This window comes from Homarus americanus, unplaced genomic scaffold (genome assembly GCF_018991925.1).
Source record: "Homarus americanus isolate GMGI-L3 unplaced genomic scaffold, GMGI_Hamer_2.0 scaffold20930, whole genome shotgun sequence".
NCBI lineage: Eukaryota > Metazoa > Arthropoda > Malacostraca > Decapoda > Nephropidae > Homarus > Homarus americanus.
In genome coordinates, this window is record NW_024748502.1 from 9,187,246 (window position 1) to 9,212,656 (window position 25,411).

Below are 25,411 nucleotides of genomic sequence, written 5' to 3' on the forward strand. Positions count from 1 at the left end.
TATAATGAATGAAGTAGAGCCTCAAATAAGTTAAAATGCAAGTCCTACAGTTTCAGAGGTTTTGGGGCAATTCTAAAGTTCTCCTAATAAAATTGTACCATCTCCCAATGAACGACTAGTTGCTTCCAGGAGATGTCCAGAACGGCAAAGAAACCCTCCTTGATACCCAAATGACTATACTGTACAACTTGAATATTCTTTTATTTTATTTTAGTGTCTACTACTTACAATATACAGTACAGTCAACCCTCGCTTTACGCGGGTCCCACTTTACGCGTTTCCACGTTTACGCGGTACCCTGCCGAAACCGGAATGCTCACTTTCCGCGGTGTGTGTACCCTTTTACGCAGAGAGCGGCGCGAGCACGATGCGCACAAGGTCGCCCAGTCATCAAAACATTACCGAGTTCTTCACCCGCCACCCTCCACAGCCGGCCCAAGTCAGTGATAGTGAGGATATGGACTTATATGGACTTTGAGGGGTTTGACAAAGAGGCCCTGCAAGCCTCTGTGGTGGATAGTGATACAATTGATACAAGTGATACAGGTGAGGGCCAATAATCTGCCTTCTGCCTCGGAACCAACCCCCCATCCCCGTTTGCCCAGCCATTTTTTCTACTAATGTAAGTGTTAAAAAACCTAATATTATTGATATTTCTCTTAATTATTAATTGTGTGTGCATACCATCATAAAATTAAGAAGTTATTTTTACTACAACGTAGGTATTGTCTGAAAAAGTGGAGTTTGGGGATCGGCCCGGTCTCTATTTCACTTAATCCCATATGTTATGTTGTTCACTTTACGCGTTTCTCACTTTACGCGGGCCGCCGTGGGTTGAATTAACCGCGTAAAGTGAGGGTTCACTGTACTATACTGTAACTTACTACAATTACTGTAGTTTCCTATATTGTTGTGCTTTATTTTGTTAACATTCCTTATTAGATGATAGTTTAGTGTATATTTTTTAGGATATGTTTCCATCTGATTAAGTTTGACATTTTTCGTTTTAAAAGGAGGGATAGTGTTGTATATTACAGTACAAATAATTGTATCAAGGAATAATTTATATTATTACAGCAACAACTGTATTTATTTAGTTTAAATGTTGATTGTTTATATGTTGACTCACTGTAGGGAGGTGGGTTTATATGTTGACTCACTGTAGGGAGGTGGGTTTATATGTTGACTCACTGTAGGGAGGTGGGTTTATATGTTGACTCACTGTAGGGAGGTGGGTTTATATGTTGACTCACTGTAGGGAGGTGGGTTTATATGTTGACTCACTGTAGGGAGGTGGGTTTATATGTTGACTCACTGTAGGGAGGTGGGTTTATATGTTGACTCACTGTAGGGAGGTGGGTTTATATGGAGACTCACTGTAGGGAGGTGGGTTTATATGGAGACTCACTGTAAAGGGAGCAGGAAATAAACATGGGATTTAGAAGACTGTGCCTCAATATCTCCTACATAAATAACCTAAAGAAATGAAGACACCACAGTTAGGTCAGGTTCTATTAGGTTCTAGTAAATGTTGCCTCTTTTATAATGATATGTTTCCATGCACAACAGAAATATGGTTAGGTATGTTTACAGCTACACAACGATCGATTCATGGCTAATAAAATACCAAATGCTACCAGTCACGGTCAAATATATAGTTCTTGTGTTGTTCGCCGGTAATGGACGATTAGCCAATCAGAGCAAACTCGCAGTAAAATAGCATTTGTAGGAGCCTAGCTGGGCACGGCAAAATATCCACCACCTAATAATAATAATACAGTGACCCCTCGTTTAACGAACGCCTCGGTTAACGTAATTTCGATTAACGAACTGCCTTCCATAAGGATCTTCAATTCGGTTAACGAAAAAAAATTCGGTTAACGAAGTTCTTGCGAACCGACCTCAACATGTTTTCGCTTGCACTGACCGGGCAACCAGGTTTAGTATCAGTCCGCCAATACATTAATCGGTTCTAGGGCTTATATTCCTTACTATTTTAGTAACTATCAAGAAATTTATACTATTCAATAATTTTAAAAGTTTAATATTCAATTTTTTAGTCATTTTAACAATTATTGAACATAATTGAAGGTAAAGTGACTAGTTTAATGCGCGGCATCCAGCCTCTTAACACAGCAAACAGGAGTTAGTCTCTCTCTGTTTTCACTGGAGGTAACATCTTGCTTGAGACTCTCTTCAACTAAATGCTCTTTTTCTGTGTTTCCAAGCAAAGTATTGGTCATTTTGAAATTTATTTTACATATTGACAATATATAGCGCAGTGCAGTGTTATTTTAAAGAAAATATTCTTTATTTACAGCTAGTTTAACTTTGAAAAACATGTGTTGACATTGTTTGAATCCAGCATGGGGCCTAAGAGATCAAGAAAAGCAATTTCAATCCAAATCAAGCTGGAAATAATAAAAAAACACGAACAAGGCATTAAATCAAATGCGCTATGCAAAGAATATGGCATGTCGGCATCAACTGTGTCGACAATTCTTGCACAAAAAGACAAATTTAAAGAAGTGAACGTGAGAGACAAATCTACAAGTGTTTAAAAGTAGATCCCTAATCGAAGAAACTGAGAGGTTACTTATCATCTGGATTAGGGAAAAACAGATGAGTTGCTGATGGGCACACCAAAAACTAGTTCTCTGTACCACAATTATGTTAAATAAGTGTTAAAATGACTAAAAATTTTAATATAAAACTTGGAAAATTATTGAATAGTACAACCTTGATATTTACTCCAATTTTAACGAATGTAAGTCCTAGAACCGATTTCTTTATTGGCGGATTAATCTTCCAGCTGGTGAGCAAGCCAAAGCATGTCGAAACATTTTCGTAAGAATTTCGTTAACCGATTTTTTTTCGTTAACCGAAATGAAGATTCTTATGGAAGGTAATTCGTTAACTGAAATTTCGTTAACCGAGGCGTTCGTTAACCGAGGGACCACTGTACAGCTATTGTGTTTTCAATAGTAAGTGAAACAAAAGAGACCCTGCAATCCTGTGTAAATGATGCTAAATTCAGATCAGCAACCTGGGACTTGGTCACCATATTTGTGATGCATATGACAGCAGGGTCTTCCATTAGACAACACATTATGATTCCAATATCAGTTAATAGAGACGACTGACCCGTGGACAAGGTATTTGTTTTACTGTTTATTTTCTCACTTTATTTTCATCAATGAGTTCTTATATGATAATCATTTCTTGTGCGAATGCTTTGTTTTGCTAGGTAATAGGTAGATAGGCAGCTACCAAACAGGGAGGTACTACCGCCTGGGAAGATATTGGAAGCATAATGTGTTGTCTAATGGTAGACCCTGCTGCCATATGGCATTACGAAAATTGTGACCAAGTCCCAGGTTGCTGATTTATCTTTCTGCCTCATTTACACACAATTGCAGGGTCTCAATTGTCTCTCTTACTATTGACAACACAACAAATATAACTGTACTCATTCTTGATCTGTTTTATTTATTCTATTTAATTCTCCTCTGTAAGTTGATATTAATATTGAAGCGGGGCCTTCTCGGATGGGTCCCACTGGTCGGGAAGGTTGTGGACCCCAGGGCCAACCTAATCATCACCAAGCTACTGGGGCCACAACTGACGCCACCGCATTTGCTGGAGGATCGGCTTTTTTCACGCTTCATTTTTCCAACATTCCCGGCCTGAGATCCAATTTTTCTTCTATGGAGCACCATCTATTAACCTCTTCCCCCGACCTCTTACTACTTTCCGAACTTCAACTGACCAAAGCAGCTTCACCCAAACCTTTTCAAGTCTCCATCTACAACCTTTATACCTCCTTCCATTCTAAGGGAGGTGTATGCACCTACTGCAACACGCGTACACCTATAGCTCGACTTACGGATTTTGAATCTTCCCATTATGATGTCATCTGGCTCAAAATATCTCTACCTACTGCGACTATTTTTCTTTGTTTCCTATACTGTTCTCCCAACTCTTCCATTTATTTCAAACTCTTTGACTATCTCACTTCTTGCCATGAGTCGTTGCTATCCACACACCCCAACACCGAGATCCTCTACCTAGGCAGGGCTGGATTAACCATTAAGCAAAATAAGCACGTGCTTAGGGCACCAAAAGAAGGAGGCACCACTACAACTTTGTCCACTTCAAGCTCAGAACATCATGATGGCGTTGATGTGTCACAGGCTGGTTCAACGGGCACAAGTATCATTTCTGAACTCACTTTGCCTGTAAATTCTCTTGATATCTCTACTGCAAATGTTGATGACAGTTGCTCTACAAGACAATCTGAAGTAGAAATAACTGTTACTAATGAAAATCTACTGAACCATGGTGAAATGTTTCAGTCCGCAAAAGATGAAGTAAATAAAGCAAAAGAACTAGGGTTGTGGCTCGATTTCTCTGCTGATGATGCGGCTTATTGGATTGCTTGTGGACCCAGTGACTGTCAACACCACAATGGGCCATTTGACAAATCTTACTGGTTTCAATAGTGGCAAACCAGCAGGATACTGTTCACAAAAACTTTTCTTTGGGGTAAAAGCCGATGGCGAGCAATACAACAGAGAGTGGTTATTATATTCACTTAAAACTGGGTCAGTTTACTGTTTTGTTTGTAAACTTTTTGCTCCTAAATGTTCCTCGAATTTTGTAAAACGAGAAGGGTTCAGTGACTGCCGAAATAATATTAAATTGATAATCATGAAAGGAGAGCACTGCTCACCGAGACTCTATGCTAACGTACTTAACTCGCAGACAAGGTTTAGGCTTGGGACAGCAGTTGGAAAAGCACATTATAGAAGAGTGCAATTACTGGGAACATGTCTCGATGCGTGAAATAGCTATTATTCGTATGTTAGCTGAACGTAACTTGGCTTTTCGAGGAAGAGATGAAAGATGTGGTTCACTGCAGAATGGAATTTTTTTAAGGCTGCTGGAGCTCATAAGTAAGTTTGATCCATTTTTAGCAGGTCACACTTCGAAATATGGAAATTCAGGAAAAGGAAATCCTTCTTATCTGTCCAAAACCACTTGTGAGGAAATTATTGAACTAATGGCTCAAAAGGTTCACGCGTTCATTGTTGATGAAACACTTTTTCTGGTTATTTTAGCTTGTCAGTTGACTCGATCCCAGATCTATCACATATAGATCAGTTAAGTGTTGTACTTCGATACATAAAAGATGGGCAACCTATTGAGCACTTTTTAACATTTCTAGAACTAGGAACCCATACTGTTGAGGAAATGGTAAACCAGGTGTTGCAGTACTTAGGTCATGTTTGCAAACTAACTTTTTCAAAATGTAGGGGTCAGTCCTACAACAATGCTGCTAACATGTCTGGGTGTTATAGGGGAATGCAGCAAAATTTTTTAGAAAAAAATAAGTTTGCCACATATGTGCCATGTGCAGCCCATTCACTAAATCTGGTAGGCCGAAGTGCTGTTGACTACTGTCAAGTGGCAGTTAATTTTGTCTAAACAGTACAGTTAGCTCTATACAGTATTACCCCGCTTAACGCGCTTTCACTTAACGCGTTTTCGCATATACGCGGTGCCTTGCCAAAGCTGAACTTTCACTTAACGCGGATTTTTCCACAGCAACGCGGTGAGTGTCCGGCTCGAGAGCTATTTTTAGATTCGCACCACCCCCCACCCACCACCCTGCCTGACTGCCTGTTTTAGCTCATAAAATTCATACAAATTACCCAGCCAGAATATAGTTTACATTGCTGGAATTCTTATAATTTGGTGATCATTTTGAATATAAACAACATATTTTTTGCATTAAACATACAATTTTTAGATAAAATGTTTAATCTGAGTAAGTATGTTATCTTTTGTCCAAAATATATGACATTTATATTCAAAATATTCCTGGTCTTACAAGGAATCCAGCAATGTCAATTATATTATCCTAACTTTAGTTTGAGGTATTATTTATTAAAATTTAGTGGTTATCCCACACATCTCCTTGGGACGGTTGGTGGGGGGGAGGGAGGGACCAACCGACCGACCATCTGTTACCCGGTGAAGAATTATTTTTTTTTAACTGAAGATATTTGTTTTAGCTCATAAAATTCATACAAATTACCCGGTCAGAATATAATTTACATTGCTGGAATTCTTATAATTTGGTGATCATTTTGAATATAAACAACATATTTTTTGCATTAAACATACAATTTTTAGATAAAATGTTTAATCTGAGTAAGTATGTTATCTTTTGTCCAAAATATATGACATTTATATTCAAAATATTCCTGGTCTTACAAGGAATCCAGCAATGTCAATTATATTATCCTAACTTTAATCTGAGGTATTATTTAATACTAAATGTTAAAAACTCTTGAATGGAGGATTGGTGGGGGGTGGGGGGAGGGTTGGGACTGACCACGCGGTTGGAAGAGGGGGGGAGGCAAGGTGGGGTACTTTGATTGACAGATAGTGTTGAAGAATATATTTTTTTTTTTATTAACTGTAGATATTTGTTTTAGCTCATAAAATTCATACAAATTATCCGGCCAGAATATAATTTACATTGCTGGAATTCTTATAATTTGGTGATCATTTTGAATATAAACAACATATTTTTTGCATTAAACATACAATTTTTAGATAAAATGTTTAATCTGAGTAAGTATGTTATCTTTTGTGAAAAATATATGACATTTATATTCAAAATATTCCTGGTCTTACAAGGAATCCAGCAATGTCAATTATATTTTCCTAACTTTAGTTTGAGGTTATCCCACACATCTCCTTGGGACGGTTGGTGGGGGGTGGGGGGGGAGGGAGGGACCGACCGACCATCTGTTAGCTGGCTGTGTACTGTAGTGTGAGAGGGGGAGGGAGTTGAGTCCATTATTTGAATGGACATTAACTTGGCGACTGTATTTCTCTTAAGTATTAATTGTGTGCATGTACCATCATAAAATTAAGATGTTATTTTTACTACAACATACAGTAGTTATTTGTCGTCAAAAAGTGGAGTTTGGGGGTCGGGCTGGGTTCTATTGGAATTAATCCCATATGTTCTGTTATTCACTTAACGTGGTTTTCACTTAACGCGGGACCCTCTGGGTTCAATTGACCACGTTAAGTGGGGTACCACTGTACATTTTTTTTCAGCCTCAACCAGCTGGTGGAAAATTCTTAAAGTTAGTCTTGGAAATGGAAGCGTGTTAAAATCCCTTTCTGATACCACATGGGAGGCACATGCTGTGGCAACAGCAACAATTCTAAAGTCTATCTTTAAGATTTTGGAAGCTTTAGAAAGTCTAGCAAAAGACGAATCACACACACACACACACACACATACATATATACAGTATATATATATATATATATATATATATATATATATATATATATATATATATATATATATATATATATATATATATATATATATATATATATATATATATATATATATATATATATATATATATATATATATATAAACAGTATTACCCGCCTAACGCGGTTTCACTTGACGCGTTTATCATATGCGGTGCCTCGCCAGAGCTGAACTTTCACTTAACGCGGAATTTTTCATCATATACGCGGGAAGCGGCGCGGGCACGATGCGCACAAGGTCGCCCAGTCATCAAAACATTACCGAGTTCTTCACCCGCCACCCACCACAGCCGGCCCAAGTCAGTGATAGTGATAATTATAGTGAGGATATGGACTTATATGGCCTTTGAGGGGTTTGACAAAGAGGCCCTGCAAGCCTCTGTGGTGGATAGTGATACAATTGATACAAGTGATACAGGTGAGGGCCAATAATCTGCCCTCTGCCTCGGAACCAACCCCCCATCCCCGTGTGCCCAGCCATCTTTTCTACTAATGCAAGTGTTAAAAAACCTAATATTATTGATATTTCTCTTAATTATTAATTGTGTGTGCATACCATCATAAAGTTAAGATAAAATTTTTACTACAACATAGTTGTGTGTCGTCAAAAAGTGGAGTTTGGGGGTCGGGCCAGTCTCTATTGGAATTAATCCCATATGTTCTGTTGTTCACTTAACGAGGTTTTCACTTAACGCGGTACCCTGTGGGTTCAATTGACCGCGTTAAGCGGGGTACTACTGTATGTATATATATATATATATATATATATATATATATATATATATATATATATATATATATATATATATATATATATATATATATATATATATATATATATATATATATATATATATATATATATATATATATATATATATATATATATATATATATATATAGATCTATTAATGCTTAACGCATAATTTAATTAAATTTCGACACTGCTTCCTCATATGATCTTCAATTCGCTAATTCGGGTTAACGGTTTCTTTACGAACCGACCTCAACATGTTTTCGCTGCACTGACCGGGCAACCAGCTTTAGTATCAGTCCGCCAATACATTAATCGGTTCTAGGGCTTAAATTCCTTACTATTTTAGTAAATATCAAGAAGTTTATACTATTCAATAATTTTAAAAGTTTAATATTCAATTTTTTAGTCATTTTAACAATTATTGAACAAAATTGAAAGTAAAGTGACTAGTTTAATGCGCGGCATCCAGCCTCTTAACACAGCAAACAGGCGTCAGTCTCTCTGTTTTCATTGGAGGTAACATCTTGCTTGAGACTCTCTTCAACTAAACGCTTTTTTCTGTGTTTCCAAGCAAAGTATTGGTAATTTTGAAATTTATTTTACATATTGACAATATATAGTGCAGTGCAGTGTTATTTTAAAGAAAATATTCTTTATTTACAGCTAGTTTAACTTTGAAAAATACGTGTTGCCATTGTTTGAATCCAGCATGGGGCCTAAGAGATCAAGAAAAGCAATTTCAATCCAAATAAAGCAGGAAATAATAAAAAAACACGAACAAGGCATTAAATCAAATGCGCTATGCAAAGAATATGGCATGTCGGCATCAACTGTGTCGACAATTCTTGCACAAAAAGACAAATTTAAGGAAGTGAACGTGAGAGACAAATCTACAAGTGTGTTTAAAAGTAGATCCCTAATCGTAGAAACTGAGAGGTTACTTATCATCTGGATTAGGGAAAAACAGATGAAAGGTGATTCAGTTTCTGGTGATTTCATTTGTGAAAGAGCCAGGGAGATTTATGAACATTTAAAGGCAGATCAACCTGGTTCTTCAGGAACAGAATTTGAAGAATTTTGGGCTAGCAAAGGCTGGTTCGAAAAATTTAAGAAAAGAAATGACATTTTAAGTGTTGTTAGGCATGGTGAAGCTGCTAGTGCTGATAAAGAAGGGGCAGCAAAGTTTTTAGTTGAATTTAAAAAACTGATGGAAGAAGAAAATTATCTTCCACAGCAAGTGTTCAATGTGGACGAAACTGGGCTGTTCTGGAAAAAGATGCCCAAAAGAACATTCATCACCAAAGATGAAGCCTCTTTACCTGGGCATAAACCCATGAAAGACCGTCTCACTCTATTGCTTGGTGCCAATGCTTCAGGGGATTTCCGACTGAGGCCTATGCTTGTCTACCACTCTGAAAACCCCAGGGTGTTCAAGCAATAGAAAGTGGTAAGAACAAAGCTTGGAGTTTATTGGAAGTCCAACGTAAGGCATGGGTGACAAGACAGTTCTTTAATGAATGGGCTGTTGATGTGTTTTGCCCCTCTGTCAAGAGCTACCTAACCACCAATAAACTTCCTTTAAAGGCTCTTCTCCTCATGGATAATGCTCCTGGTCATGACCCTGACCTTGCCAGCAATTTGGAGTATCAATTCGACTTTGTGAAAGTGTTGTTTTTGCCTCCAAACACTACATCACTCATACAGCCAATGGACCAGAATGTGATCAGCAACTTCAAGAAGTTGTACATGAAGAAAATGTTTAGGAGGTGTCATCAGGCAACTTCCACTGATCCTGAACTAACACTGAAACAGTTCTGGAAGACACAATTCAACGTCCTGGAGGCTGTAAAATTGATTGTGTCATCATGGCAAGAAATCTCCAATAGAACCCTCAATTCTTCATGGAAAGCACTGTGGCCATCAGTAGTCCATGATTTTGAGGGATTTGAGGAAGAAACAGAGTTGGACCAAGAGATTGTGTCCATTGGTCAGTCATTGGGCCTTGAAGTGGAGGAGAAGGATGTGGAAGAGCTTGTGATGTCTCATGAGGAGGAACTTACTCCTGATGACTTGAAGCAACTGGATGAGATGTTACAGGTAGAGGCTGACAGTGGTGAGAAGGAAATTGAAAGTGATGACCATATGTCAGCTAAACAGTTGAAAGATGTGATTTACTACTGGGAGAAGTTCAGGGAACTGGCTTCAAAGCACCCAGAAGTGGAAAAAACTGAACTAACTTTGTGTCATGTTGAGGACTCAGTGGTCTCCTTCTTTAAACATAAGTTAATGGTGAGGAGGACAGATGCCCCACAGACCACAATTGACACTTTCTTCAGTAAAAGGCAGAGGGAACAAGATGCTATCCCTCAGCCTTCCACTTCAAGAAGGCGAGAGGATGTTCATGGTGGAGAATCTGTCAGTCCAGAGGTTCCTGACATTTTCATGGAAGGTGACTAACCTTCCAAGAAGCAGTAAAATGCTTCTCCTCCACCTCCACTTCCTTCTCTTCTCCCTTCTCCTCCTCCACCTCCCACTTCAAATTCACATCATCATCATCCAGGAGCCTTCTACATACACATCTCAAAGTAAGTGAACTTTTCTACCTTTTTTGTTGAATTTTGGCACTTTTCGATGAGCTGGAACCAATTACCCAAAAACCCATTGAAACAATGGTTTCGGTTAACGAGATTTTCGGTTAATAAACGACCTTCTAGAATAGATTGAGTTAGATTAACGGAGGAATTACTGTATGTATGTGTGTGTGTGTGTATATATATATATATATATATATATATATATATATATATATATATATATATATATATATATATATATATATATATATATATATATATATATATATATATATATATATATATATATATATATATATATATATATATATATATATATATATATATATATATATATATATATATATATATATATATATATATATATATATATATATATATATACAGGTAGTTCTGCTATAACGCGATAGTAGTGTTCTTGTAAAACATCGTGTTATAGAAATTCGTGTAATAGAAATAACAGGGCTTATGGAGAAAATAGGGTTAGGTGCAGATTACTCCAAATCGAAAAAAAATTTCGTAGTTAGCCTAACACAAAGGATAGCACAGTCTAACTAAATGTTACATTCATATCTAATAATGAAATCATACAGTAAATGTTACACTTTACCTTGAAAAAATATGAATATAACTTGATGGGGGATAAGGGTGATGTTGAGGCTGAGGAGTCATGAAACATCAAGCTTTTCTTCAAGTGTTATAGCCTTTCTTTTACGATCACCACCGGAAATGCGATCACCAGAGTGCTTCCCAGGGATATTCTTCTTTTCCATAGTCACAAAATTGGAGAAACAGTAATCAGAATTCACTGAAGACACTTAAAAGCTTCACATGTTTCAAACAAAGTGTGGAGTAAACAGAGCGCGCGGGTCTAAAACGCTATGTATTTTGTTTTTCTCTTATTTAAAATTTTACATTTTACATATACTGTACAGGTATACTGTATACATAAATATTACATAAATTATTTCTGCAATTCTTCACAAACAAAACACATAAATCAATTGAACATGTGATGTCGAACGTGAACTGTAAACACTGCATAACCCCGCACCAAGCCACAATGTACAGTACACTTTAAACGCTACTTATTTTGTTTTTCTCTCTTATTTAGAATTTTACAATTTACATATACTGTACAGGTATTTCTTCACAAACAAAACACATAAATCAATTGAACAAGTGATGTCGAATGTGAACTGTAAACATTGAGCCAAGCCACAACACTGTACAGTACACTTTAACACTTTAAACGCTACGTAATTAGTTTTTCTCTTTTATTTAAATTTTTACAATTTACACACACACATATATATATATATATATATATATATATATATATATATATATATATATATATATATATATATATATATATATATATATATATATATATATATATATATATATATATATATATATATATATATATATTGTAATTTACATATTATTCATATTATGCTAGAGCGCCCACAAAACATGAGAAACGTTTGAGTCCCCCAGTAGAGATGTCCGTTCTCTATCCACTCCAGGATGTCCGTTTTCTTTTTGTGTACTCGCTCAGGGACTCAAGTATTTCTGTATATGACACAGGATGATAAGGAATTTGAATTTATTTGTTTATTTATTTATATATAATATACTGTAATATATTAAATATACTGCAAGTATTTTCTTTAATTTATATACGTGTTTCGCGAAAAAGGGAGGCTACATTTATGGTGATCGTTAAGGACCAAACTCCGAATCCATGACGTGACTTCTGTTCATTATTTATATCCTAAATTTACCACTGTAGGTAGTTTCAAGAATTAATGCAGTCATTTACTGAATATTCTTTGCAAAAAAATAAATTTTAAATGAATTCTTTATAAGAGATAAGTATTATGATCAGTAAATATACAGATATGCATTACTGACCACCTCCGAACACAAGGACGGCTAAAAATAGCCACAGGCGGTCACAGTCAAGGTCACTTTCCCTTTCTTGTCACTGGCAAATGGGGGAGGGGGGGTTGATAATAGCAGCTGTGTTTATTACGGTATGTTAGACTGGTTTATAATACATTTTTATTATTTTAATATACCGGTAATCTTCATTTTAATCCAGCTTACCAAACGTAAGTTTCAGTATAAAATAATTAGTGGTACTGTAGGACCTTGTGAGTGGTTTACTGTATACATAAATATTACAAATTATTTCTGCAATTCTTCACAAACAAAACACATAAATCAATTGAATATGTGATGTCGAACGTGAACTGTAAACACTGTGTGTGATGTAGAGAGAGCGCGGGTGTAAAACGCTATGTAATTTGATTTTCTCTTTTATGTAAAATTTTACAATTTACATATACTGTACAGGTATACTGTATACAAAAATATTACATACATTATTTCTGCAATTGTTCACAAACAAAACACATAACTCAATTGAACATGTGATGTCGAACGTGAACTGAAGCCACAACAACCGTTCGAGTGGAATCGCGTTAGAGCAAATTCGCGTTGTCAAAACACGCGTTATAGTAGAACTCACTGTATATGTATATATATATATATATATATATATATATATATATATATATATATATATATATATATATATATATATATATATATATATATATATATATATATATATATATATATATATATATATATATGGTGTTATATGTAGTGATGATGGGTGGTGTTATATGTAGTGATGATGGATGGTGTTATATGTAGTGATGATGGATGGTGTTACATGTAGTGATGATGTATGATGTTATATGTAGTGATGATGGGTGGTGTTAATGTAGTGATGATTAGACAATAAAATAATAACAGTTTAATGCTAAAAAAATATACTTTGCTATACCGTTGTAGTGAAAAACATGGTGGAACTTACATACACCATTAATGAACTATTGATGGAAGAAGAAGTTTTGGGGAATGAACAGTGGGACAATGTGGAGCCTCCCGGAGGGTGGCGTTCTACCGTGGCCTAGCGGATGAGCAGCCCGTCTGTTTGTGGGTGGGTTTGTTTGTTTGCGTGTTCGCACGAGAATCTTGGAAACTACTTTACCGATCTGTAGTGATGATGGATGGTGTTATATGTAGTGATGATGGATGGTGTTATATGTAGTGATGATGGATGGTGTTATATGTAGTGATGATGGATGGTGTTATATGTAGTGATGATGGATGGTGTTATATGTAGTGATGATGGATGATGTTATATGTAGTGATGATGGATGGTGTTATATGTAGTGATGATGGATGTTGTTATATGTAGTGATGATGGGTGGTGTTATGTGTAGTGATGATGGATAGTGTTATATGTAGTGATGATGGATGATGTTATATGTAGTGATGATGGGTGGTGTTATATGTAGTGATGTTTAGACAATAAAATAAGAACAGTTTAATGCTAAAAAAATATACTTCGCTGTACCGTTGTAGTGAAAAACATGGTGGAACTTACATACACCGTTAATGAACTATTGGTGGAAGAAGTTTTGGGGACTGAACAGTGAGACAATGTGGAGCCTCCCGGAGGGTGACGTCCTACTGTTGCCTAGCGGATGAGCCGCCCGGAGGGCGGCGATTTTGCTAGAATTTGTTTTAATGTTGACCATATGGGATGAGATTTTGCAAAAGTTTCATAGAGCAAGTAAAGTTCTACAAAGTGAGGACGTGAACTTGAAAGCATGTGCAGATCTGTATGCGTCATTAACTGACCAACTCTGCATTTTACGAGATGACTTTGAAAGGTTTGAATCACTCGCGAAGGAAATCCTACCAGATGTAGATTATAATGCAGCTCAAACTCGCAAGCGTATCAGAAAGAAGGTACCTGATGACGGAGATGCATTAGAAGTAAATCTGAACCCCAGAGATAAATTTCGAATCACCATCTTTTACACAATTCTTGACAAACTCGAAACCCAGATGAGAAGAAGAGGATAGGTGTACACAGAAATAGCGGACAGATTTTCTTTTCTAAGTAATGTACCAATTGTTGTATCATCATCTACTGAAACTAAGAGGTATGTTCAGTGTTCTCAAAGGCTAAGTGATGCTTACCCAGAGGACTTGTACATTAATTTCTCTACTGAGCTTCAGCAGTTTCACTCATATGTGCGCCATAAGTTCAGTGCAACTGAAACTGTAAAAACCGGTTTCAGTCACGCTGAACTTTATAAAATAATTTTAGAAGACAAACTTTAATGTGCTTTTCCAAATGTAAAAATTGCATTTCGTTTATTTTTAATATTTATGCTCACAAATTGCACAGTTGAGCGTTCGATTTCTCAGCTGAAGCAAATTAGAAATCCATACAGAACAACAATACGAAAAGAGAGGTTGGATGCCTTGTCTCTGCTAAGCATAGAAGTAGATTTGTTACGGCAGATTAGTTTTGAGGACTTGATCAAAGACTTTGCAATTAAAAAAAGTAGGAGAAAAATGTTTAAATTATAAGTAAATTTATAAGTATTATTAGGCGATTTTAATCCATGTACATGCAATATGTTAAAATTTTGTATTTGAATTTCCTCTCTTATAACAATTTATTAAAAAACATAATAAAAAGTGTTGAAAATTTGCAGTTTTATCTGTTTCCCTGGATCCTGGTTATAAATTGATAATTTGCTTTTATTGCTTACCGCTACTTAGTGTAAAATAAATAAAACAAGCTTATATTTAAAACAATTGTAGGATCTGGCTTGTGGGATGGCCTGGAAGAAACCTGAATTTTTTATCTCATATTTCAACATCAGTATTCATTGAGTCTTAATCATGGTCTTAATATCTTGTCAGTTAAGCAATGGGAGGGCCAAGGGGGCACCATTGTTGGGCTGTGCTTAGGGCATCAATTGGCCTTAATCCGGCCCTGCACCTAGGGGACTTCAATGTACATCACAGAGAGTGGCTTGGCTCTGCAAGGGATGACCCAGGTGGAGCTGAGGCTCTCTCTTTTTCCCTACTTAATGATTTGGAACAAATAATCAAACACCCTACACACGTTCCTGATCGAAACGATCAACTTGCTAACATTCTTGATCTTTGTTTTACCTCTAACCCCTCACACTATTCATACTCAATTTCTGCCCCCTTAGGGTCTTCTGATCACAACCTTATTTCTATTACATCAAACTGGGAACGACCACCTCCCCCACCCCCCTCTTAACATCAACTATGGCACTATCGGAGGGCAAGCTGGCAATCCTTGCAAGAATTCTTCACCAACTTTCCTTGGGATGAATGTTGCTTTTCCACTCGGGATGCCTCGGTATGTGCTGACAGCATTGCTGGGGTTATACAGGGCGGTATGAGTGCATTTATCCCATCTTCTACCAAAACTTTCACATTACACTCATGGTTGGATCGCTCCTGCTCTCTTGCTTGCAGGGTGAGAGATAGGGCATATCGAGCTATGAAACTATCTCCTCCTCCTATTACCCACACCTCTTTCATTACTTCTAGGAATTGATGTAAGGATATTTTTCGTAAGGCCAAGCGGAATTTTATTAAAAGAAAGACCGCTGTCCTGACTAATTCTTCCTCTAGTAAATCCTTTTGGTCCTTAACTAAAAACATCTGTAACAACTTCTGCACTCCTTCTTTTCCTCCTCTCTTCTGACCTGATAACTCTATAGCCAACTCTCCCCCTGACAAAACCAACCTCTTTGGAACTTTATTCTCCTCTAATTCCACCTTAGACAATTCCCACTCTATCCCTCTTACCCCTGCACCTCCTACTGAACCTATGCACTTTCCTATAATCTCCACTCGCAGGGTTGCCGGTGTGTTATCCAGGATGGATGCGAGTAAGGCGCATGGACCGGACGGAATACCCCCTCGTGTTCTGAGGGAGTGTGTTTGCTCGCCTCTTTCGCCTCTGCCTCAAAACCCAAGCTTTTCCTTCTTCTTAGAAGCATGCCTTGGTTCAGCCCATCCCAAAGAAGGGTGACCATTTTAATCCCTTTAACTATCACCCCATTGCCCTAACTTCATCCCTCTCTAAGATTTTCGAAACTATCTTAAACTCCCATTTTCTCCGTCACCTTGAATGCCTTTCACTTTTGTCAGATCACCAGTATGGCTTTCACCAGGCGAGATCTACTGATGATCTGCTCTCCTATTGCACCCATCCTTGGTCATCCTCTCTTAGGGATTATGGGGAAACTTTCATCATGGCCTTCAACATCTCCAAACCATTTGACAGGGTATGGCACAAGTCTTTGCTATCTAAACTTCCCTCTTTTGGTTTCTCTCCCCCACTTTGTTTTCTCATCTCTAGCTTCCTTGAGAACCAATCCATGGCAGTTGTTGTTGAGAGATCGATCTCTCGTTCTTTCTCTACCAGTAGTAGTGTCCCACAGGGTTCTGTTCTTTCACCTACTCTCGTCCTTCTTTTTATCAATGATTTACTTCACACTACAACTAATTTTATCCATTTTTACGCTGATGATTCTACTCTTCACTCTTCTTCACATTTTCCCCTTCCTCCTAACTCTCAAACTAGATCTGTTTCTGGAACTGATATCATTACTTCTATCAATGCGGATCTGTGCAGCATCTCTGAATGGGGAGGTACAAACTTGGTTAAGTTCAATAGTCATAAAACTCAATATTTACCAATTACACTTTGTAAATTAGACGATCTCCCACCAATTACATTTCAGGACACTATCATTCTGCCAAATTCTGAAATAAATATGTTAGGCCTCACCATTTCCTCCAATATGTCCTGGAATTGACACATCCTTAATACAGCTAAAGCTGCCTCCCGAAAGTTGGGAATGCTGTACAGATGCCGTAGCTACTTCACTCCTGAGCAGTTGCTCCAAGTATATAAGGGATTCATTCGTCCTAACTTGGAGTACTGCTCTCATATCTGGGGTGGCTCTTCTTCTGTCCAACTGCTACATAGGGTGGAATCAAAGGCATTTTGTCTTATTAACTCTCCTCCTTTAGTCAACAATCTCTTTTCCATTTCTCTTCACCGCAATGTTGCTTCACTCTCTCTCTTTTACAGGTGCTTTAACGGGCAATGTTCAGTGGATTAGGCATCCTGTGTACCGCCGGCAAGACCGTGGGCTCGTAACACATGTCTTACCCGCGGTGTCCACCGTTTCTCTGTGGATGTCGGTCACACGAGAATAACCCATTATAGTACCTCCTTCTTTCCTCACACAGCCAAACTGTGGAATGCTCTGCCTTCTTTTGTATTTCCATACTTATACAATGTCTCACTTTAAAAAGTTGGTTTTCCGGTATCTTCGTGGTGTAGATTAACACTGTATAACCTTTTTCTTCCCAATTTTCAATTTCTTTGTTCTTTTTTTTTTCGCCCCCTAAGCCCCGTTGTGGGTCGTTTGACCTGTGCCAAGATGGGCTAATTCCCGAAAAAAAAGATAATTAGGCGCCTAGGCGCGCACTACTTTTTCTTCCCAGCAGTAATGCAGCCGTGCTCTTTGCTGTGCTAGCGTCTCATCCCCACACCAATTTTATTTTCAACATGACGTGAGAAGGTTGTTGCCAGGTCTTGTGTTACAGTTCTAGTGCTTATAAAGGCACTTGGCTTGAAAATACCAAGATTAAACACAGCATTGTACTTTTATTTATACGCATCTTTCTAAGAAAGTACTTTTCACAGCAATACTGTGATATTGAACTGGGTTTGTGTGCAAAGTCTCTTGAATACGACGTACTATTTCAAAATACGCCGCTGCCTGGACTCAATCAAAGCCGATGAAGGTAGCTACTCTCACGTCCACAAAAAACGTATAATTACACCAAATCATAGTAAGTTCTTTCTCTTTAATAGGTAATTATTTGTTTTAGCACACCCTCGAATTTTTTCACAAGATGTTTGATTTCTGATGTATTTTGATGTGTTTTGTTCAGATCTGACCTTCATTTCCATGGGAAATGCGTTGATTTTTAAAAGATGCGAGTCATCCTAGATCAAAAGCGGCTATTTTCCATCAAAAACCAAACATCTACACCCCTAACTTTCACTAAATTAACCTACCTTAACCTAACCCCTGTGGGGAACCCTAATCCCTACCCCAGCGGGGTAGAAAATGTTTTATTTTTTACTTACAGCTCCAGACAGCTCATGGTGGGACAACAAATGGCGGGTAGTGATTTATTGATCTAATTTCTTAGGCTCTCCTCGCTTGTGTGATTTTTCTGAAAGAAACATGCTTCCAAGAGGCTTCAAGGGTTGAGGAATGTATATATAACATTTTTTTTTTTTTTTTATTATTATTTATTGGGCACTCCCCTACATCCTTGTGTAAGGTGAAACGCAGAAGCGTTTACAGTGCCCAACAGGGAAGCATGCTAAGTTCATGCTTGCCTTTATGTCTCATGAGTTAAGGGCGTAGAAGCCTGAAGAGTCAGTGGTTTATGTCATCAAGTTATTGGAAGCTCCAACAACTTGTCCCCGAATACGAATTCGCAACTTTCGATTTACACCAGGTACCTACTTTACTGCTAGGTGAACAGGGACTAATGGGGGCTAGGAAGTATGTCCAAACAACTTCCACCGGCCCGGGAATCGAACCCGTGACATCTCGCTTGCGAAGGCAAGAGCGGTACCACTCTACCACCAGCACCCCTATATATATATATATATAACATTGTAATTGTCTAAAAGTAAGTGCTTCTATGCAATTTGAAGATGTGCTAAACCAAATAATAACTGTTTAATATACCGAGGAGTCCAGGAGAAGAAGTTAGGTAAGGTTAGGTAGGTTTGTTTGGTTAGGTAGGTTTGTTTGGTTAGGTTGGTGAGGTCTGTTTTTCATACCCACACATTTCCACAAACAACAACAGTGTTCACTATAAAAGACATTTGAAATTGCAGCATTTTTAAAATCGTTTTCTATGAAAAGTTGCTTGCGGGTCAATTGTCAATAATTACCCCAATATCTTCCCAGATGGTAGTACCTCCCTGTTTGATAGCTGCTTACTACCTACGACTGATTCCAATAGTTAAATTCCAAGGTAAATTTTTACTTTAGGACATGAGTCCCTAGGGGTTGACCAATATGTTTTTCCAGTATATTTTGGTGTGTTTTAAGCGAATCTGACCTTCATTTTTGTCGGAAATTGATAGTTTTTGCCCTCGGATCCCCCAATAATAATGGGGGAGAGCCTGGGAAATCAGGGTTTTTGGGTGGGGAGAAAGCGAAAACGAGTCATTTAACCTAACAAAACCTAACCTAACCCCATGTAGACCTAGCTTAAAATAACCTAACCTAAATGTTTCAGTACTGTAGTTTAAAACTTTGGGGCATGCCATGTTCGAAAGTACAATACCTTAGTTAGAAGTGGATAGAATGATCGTCTTTCTCGTAAAACTCAACATAAACTTAAAATAATAGTAGGAGCACGAATGACAACCAATCTCCACCACAGCCATTGTCAGACTGGTCAATGAAATTCAAATCCGTACCCAGGCTGCTTCCTTTGAAAAAATTCATAGGTGATTGGTCGAAAAAAAATTGTGTGATGATATCGATACATCATTGGTCACGACTGGATGACGTCAGTCAATATTGTGCATGCATGATGCACCGAAAACATCTCCTCACAGACGAAGAATGAGAAGTGCATAAAATCAATTAAATTCAATTATGTCGCTATTAACCATTTCCGAATGGTATAAATGGGGTTCAAAATGCTCAGAATAGGGAGATCTAAATGTTTCAGTAGTTTATAACTTTGGAGCGAACTATGTCCAAAAGTGAGATGATACTAATTCCCAAGATTCCCTGGTTGACTGAAACTAAAATAATACCCTTTGAACAACCATGATTGTCGGTAATTGGGGATGGGGGGGGATCTCCATAACGGCTCATTTGCACCAGAAATGCCATAAAGCGGGAATATATAGATAACCGTAGGTTGCGATATTCATCGCCAGTGTCAAATTACTATACATTGTTCTTTCGTATACCGGTTAGTGAGTAGTTGTTGTTGTCTGCCATACAAATGTATGTTTTTTTATATTCAATTTAACATATTTCAATATCTAACAGTGTCCACTATAATATAACATCGGATTTTAATTGTTATATTATAGTGGACACTGTTGTAGTTTGTGGAAATATGTTAAAATTGGATATTTAAAAAAAACGCTACTTTACACATTTGTGGGTATGAAGAGCAGACCTAACCAACTAAACCAAAAAACCTACCTAACCTCACCTAACTTTGCCGGTATATTACACAGAAAGAACTTAATGTGATATAGTGAAATTTGAGGCACTTTCTGGACGTGAGATGATATGGCCGCATCAGCACTACGCAGCCCTGGCGGGTTAGTCCTATATATTAACCTTAACCATACATATAAATTCAAAATCCAGCAAAAATCAAATTAAAATAAACCTTGCCTTGATATATCTCCTATTTGTTGTTACTCCACCCGAAAGTGACTACCAGTCCTCCAGAGTCCAGACCAAGGAAAGTATAAAGGAAGAAGCGCGTTTTAAAAGCTTCAAGACCCGAAGCTGCTTCTGTAGCTCCCCCTAGTGCTCGCGCCTGGTCACTAGACGGCACTGACTAATAGCCAGAAAAGTTGTGACGTTTGTTTTTGTTTTGACTTGATCACTGGGACGCTGGGAGTGGTGAGTCTAGTGAGTGGTGACTAACATGACAGTAACACAAACATGGCGAGAAGGAATGGGCTTCACCGGTGTGTTTGTGGGGCACAAATAAAAACAACAATAAAGACCTGAGGTTTCATTACTTTGTAGTGGATTTCTCCCCTACAAACGCTGTTTGTCGCTGAGTAGCCGACCCCGCGAATTCCTCAGTGTATGCCTCGTGGTCTAGGTCAACCAGCGCCGCCATACATCACGGAGGTCAACTATTAAGCCACGCCTACCTCCGCTATATAAGACCTGACCTCGTGGTGACCTATCTCTTCAATGACATTCGCCAGCCAGCCTTCGCCGTGAACGGACCTCTCTTCTGACCCTTCACTGCTAAAGCCTCCCAGCCTGTCTTTAACCGTTGACGACCCGAACGAAAACGACCACCTCACCACCATTACTCACACACCCGGGAACCTCGTTCCAGACAACGCCCTTTCTGTGCCTCCCCACTGATCAGGGGTGACTCCTGATCAGAGGCGGCCCTGATTGGGAGATCTGTAACGGCTTTCTGCAGCGGACTTGGGCCGCGATCCCACTGGTGTCACTTGCACCATTGGCTGCTTTTCTTTGATCTTCCTTCTTTTTCGCTCTGGCCTGGGGACCTGCACCCTAGAGGTGTATTCGTCCTTGGGTCCCCCCTGTAACTGTTCACCCCCACTGTAGGAGATGGTGAACACGAAAGGGGGTAGGAGCAGAACCCACCCCTCCGCCGAGCCTTCCTGGGAAACCGTGGTCGTGCGGGTCCACCTAGGAAGGGGGTCGCAATCCTTAATCCTCCACCCCTCCCCTGAATAGGTACACTTTAAGCTCACGCCTATAAGTGAGCACTTATCAGCAATCGGGATATAGGTTCCCCTAACGGGGCTCCTGGGTGAGTGACACAGGAACCACTCCACGACCACTCGACCAGCAAGTGGCGGTGGGGAGTGCTGTAATTCCTGTATTTAGGTTGCTCTCCCGGAATAGGTAGGGTGCCTGTAACTTCCGTAAAATCACAACAAGACTGATGCCACGGAGAACGACCAAAGCAAATGACTAGGACAACTGGAAACAGGATACGGGTACGCTCCCTCTTGGGTGGCGTATCCGAAAAACGCAAGGAGGAACTGGGCATACTACTAAGTGCCCAGCTAAACATTAAATTCGCCGCCTTGATCGAAACAAAGGACTCCTTCATAGTCCTGTGCCGACTCAACAAAGAAATTAAAAGAATGAGGATTTGAAACAGTAATACCACCACAACTACGTGCAAAAAATCCGTAGTAATTAAAAGGGAAGACAAAAATATACTGAAAGAAACATTGCTAACAATATAGAAGAGAAGAACCCATGGGCCAGAGTTGAGGAGGTGGTGCTAATGCCTGGTGCTCCCACCATGATGAAGGTCAGGTTTGGAGAGATCTCCATGGCACAAAAAGCACTAGAGAGTGGCCTCTGTATCTCCCACTACCATCTGTCAAAACAACAAATTGAGCAGGAGGAATTTTACGCAATAACACCGTGTTGGAACTGCTATAAATACAATCATCTTGCCATAAACTGTCCCCAAAAAGATAAGAAGTTCTGCTCCGAATGTGCAACAGAGGGCCATACATTCAGAGAATGCAGCAATAAAGATAACCCCAAATGCCTGAACTGCAATGGGGACCACCGAACACTAGCAGCACGCTGTCCCATAAGGAAAGAAATAATCAGGAATCTGAGAGAAAAAGAAAAGACAAATAAGAAGATGGAAACAGACCCCAACAAGACATATGCAGCAATTGCAAAGCTGCAAGATACCACCTCCAAAGTCCTGAAGAAAGCCAAAGAAAATCCTCTCATGCAACCTACATACCTCAATCTGAGCGAAGGATTACCTTTCACAATTCTAACCAGTATTATTCATGCACACATCAACAACATTGCAAAACCAGGAACCTTTGGAAAAACGATCAGGGAAATGTTTGCTGCAAACAATCTGCCGGAGGTGAAATTTCCAGACGACGCCCCCTCAACAGAAATATTTAAAATTGTCACCGAGAGTAGCCTGGGAATAACCAAACCACAGGAGCACATAACCAAACTAGGCACAGAAGAAAACGTCATGGAAATAGACTAGGGTTGCCATATCTGAACATTAAAAAAAGAGGACGCTCCCGAAGACACCCCCCCCCCACCGCCAGGCACACACAGGCTAATATACAACATATATGGTATAGAAATCTAAAAAAAAAAATACCTTTGCTTAAGGCTGAACATCTTCATTCCCTTAGCTGCAGTCTTCTTCCCCCACTGTGTGTGTGACTTGATGTGCCCATGCATACTTTTCTGTAGATCGGATCTTTTTCAGTATTGGTTGATTGCTCTTTAGAAAGGTGTAGAAGTCACTGCAAGGTGTTTTTCGGAAGTTGTACTGTACAGTCAGAATGCCTTTCATTGTTTCAACACTCAATTTGTTCCTTTCCTTTGTCCATTGACTCTGCATCAGTGAAAAAACTCTTTCTACATTTGCATTGTGAGATGATATAGCAAAGAAGAATTGTGCAATTCTTAGCAATTCTGAGTGGCATTCAATGTTCTTTGATTTTTCAAAGTATCTGGTCCACTTTTTATGTGTTGGCAGATTACTAAATTCTTCATCACTTGTAATTTTCCACAAACTGCTTCAGGTTACTAACTTGGTCAAAACACTTCATCAACTTCTACCCCCTTATCAATCAAATATTTGACAGCTAAGTTGACAACACCGTACAGGCGTACAAGTTACTTACCAGCTGACGAAAACTGAAAGAGATCTCTACGGTTTCCACCTTCCCTCTCTCTTTTTCTCCCGTCATTACAGTTTCATGTTTTTTTCTGTGGAGAAAATGATGGAAGCTGAAATTCCGGACTTTTGAAGAATTTTAATTATTCCTTCCGGATGAAGATTTCGAGACCTAAATGGAGGACATGTCCGGGAAAATACGGACGTATGGCAACCCTAAAATAGACCCTATCACCCAAGCAGTCACACCTCACCGCAAATCATCAGATTCCACAACTCAGCAAACAGAGAAACCACAACCTGCAAAAGCTGACCCAACCAAAGCGAAACCAAGAAAAGAATCCCACTCTGGCCATCGTGCCCCCCCCCCCCATCTTCACCAAGCGATGTGCAGCCAGCAGACCTAGGCAATGAGATCGGTATCCGCTTCTACTCAGTCAACACACCACCTACAATAACAAATGACAGACTTCTGCAGGAAATCAAGGAAGGCACAGTCAAATTCACCTACGAAGATGATAGGGTAGAAGAATCCTACATAGACCAATTGATAAATGCAGGACTTATAAACACCAAATACAATAAAATTGAAAGAGTAGATATAACTAAGTTTAAGAAAATCAGAACGGGATTGAAGGAGGAAAGGAGCAGACACTCACCAGGAGATACACGAGCCAGCAAACACCCTACACCAAGCTCTCGGGATCCACGACTACTCAAAACAAATTATTAAAGATAATTCAGCACAACGTCCTTGCCTGGAATCTGACGAGGAAATCAGAACTTACCAACATATACAGCACAATAGACCCAGACATCATCCTTATCAACGCATATGGTCGGAAAAACAGTGACAAAATCAAGATCTTTAACTACCATGTACATCAAATGAACATACACGACGAACCACATGACGGAATAGCAATAGCTATAAAACGCAACATACAATACAAAATCATTGACAACTTTCAAAGTAACTTTCTTGCAGCCGAAATAAATACAAGAGGCCCAATAACTATTGGAACCTCATATTTAACATTCAGAAGGCCAATATTCCCTACAGGGGACATCTTAAAACTAATGAGGCAAAACAATCCAGCATACTTCATAGGAGACCCCAATGCTAAACACACAACCTTAGGAAACAATATTAGAAACCCGGGAGGAAAAATCCTCCATGCTCTCATCGAACACGGGACAATAACACACCTCGGGCCCGACTTCGCAACTTATGTATCAGCCGGTAACTCTGGGAAACCAGACATTGTTTTAACCAATAGGC

General features: G+C 38.7%; 1 protein-coding gene across 1 annotated transcript in view; it reads right to left on the reverse strand.

Annotated features, from left to right (window-relative positions):
• The window catches only part of LOC121880310 (cytochrome c oxidase assembly factor 5-like), a 111,548-nt gene extending 90,256 nt beyond the window's left edge, over positions 1 to 21,292 (reverse strand). Inside the window, exon 1 of the mRNA XM_042387470.1 lies at positions 21,120 to 21,292. The gene's annotated coding sequence lies outside the window, so the exon portion shown is untranslated. The remainder of the gene's footprint in view (positions 1 to 21,119) is intronic.
• Positions 21,293 to 25,411: the final 4,119 nt, after the last annotated feature.